At 66.9% G+C, this 843-nt stretch overlaps 1 protein-coding gene across 1 annotated transcript in view; it reads right to left on the bottom strand.

Annotated features, from left to right (window-relative positions):
* Window positions 1-96, bottom strand: part of ELAVL1 (ELAV like RNA binding protein 1) — a 38,703-nt gene extending 38,607 nt beyond the window's left edge. The window contains exon 1 of the mRNA XM_041465244.1: window positions 2-96. The gene's annotated coding sequence lies outside the window, so the exon portion shown is untranslated. The remainder of the gene's footprint in view (window position 1) is intronic.
* Window positions 97-843: the final 747 nt, after the last annotated feature.

Here is an 843-nt window from a genome sequence, read left to right as displayed (position 1 = left end):
CCTGCGGCGGCGGCGGCCGGGCCCGGGCAGCGGGAGGCGATCGGTCCGCAGCGCACAACGAGCCGCTCCAGCGCCACGGCCCCGCCCCCGCGCCGCCCGCCGACACCCATTGGCTGCCGCGCGCACGTGCCCCGCGGGCCATTGGCTTCTCCGCCCGTCCGTCAAGTGCCGGTCGGGGGCGGAGCCTACTGCGCGCCGGGGGGAGGGGAGCGGGGCTGGGCGGGAGCTGGGCCCGGAGCGCGGAGCGGGCAGCGCGGGGCTGGAGGGGCCCGGCGCCGTGAACGGAACGGTCTCCCCGGGGCTTCGGTAAGGGCCCGTGCGGCCCGGCCACGGGTCCGACTGCTCTGTGGAAAGGAGCCCGGAGGAGAACGTGCCTCCGGTGGCCGGCCGGGCTCTTGGAGCAGGAGAAACGCGAGTGGTGCTCTGTGGCCGGGAGCCAGGCTCGGGTGGAAGATGGAGCACGGCCGCCCTGGGCCCGCCGGCTGCGGGCAGCGCTCCCGGCAGCCGAGCCTCTCGTCGGCTGAGGGCCAGGGAATCTCCACGGGCACAACCCACGGGAATGCTGCTGACTGGTTAGGAGATTAAATGCTTTCTGTGTAAATGAGATGCAAATGATGGTCTGTCAGAGAAACGGGTGGCCAGCGCTTCGCTGTGCTCTGAGAAATTCTGCAGCGCCCTGAAGGGACCAGCTGGCCAAGAGTTTTCCCTCTTCCGTTTTCACTTTTCATAGCCAAGGGCATCCCTTTGTATCTGCACCTATTTCCACTGCACAGGAGACATCTGTGAGAGTAACATTCCACTATTCTGCAGAAAAAATAAGTCTTTTGGTCATTGCCAACAGTA

This window comes from Pyrgilauda ruficollis, unplaced genomic scaffold (genome assembly GCF_017590135.1).
Source record: "Pyrgilauda ruficollis isolate IOZ18807 unplaced genomic scaffold, ASM1759013v1 scaffold188, whole genome shotgun sequence".
Taxonomy (NCBI): domain Eukaryota; kingdom Metazoa; phylum Chordata; class Aves; order Passeriformes; family Passeridae; genus Pyrgilauda; species Pyrgilauda ruficollis.
The sequence above is the reverse complement of the archived record's forward strand: the minus strand, read 5'-3'. Positions and strand labels throughout refer to the sequence as shown.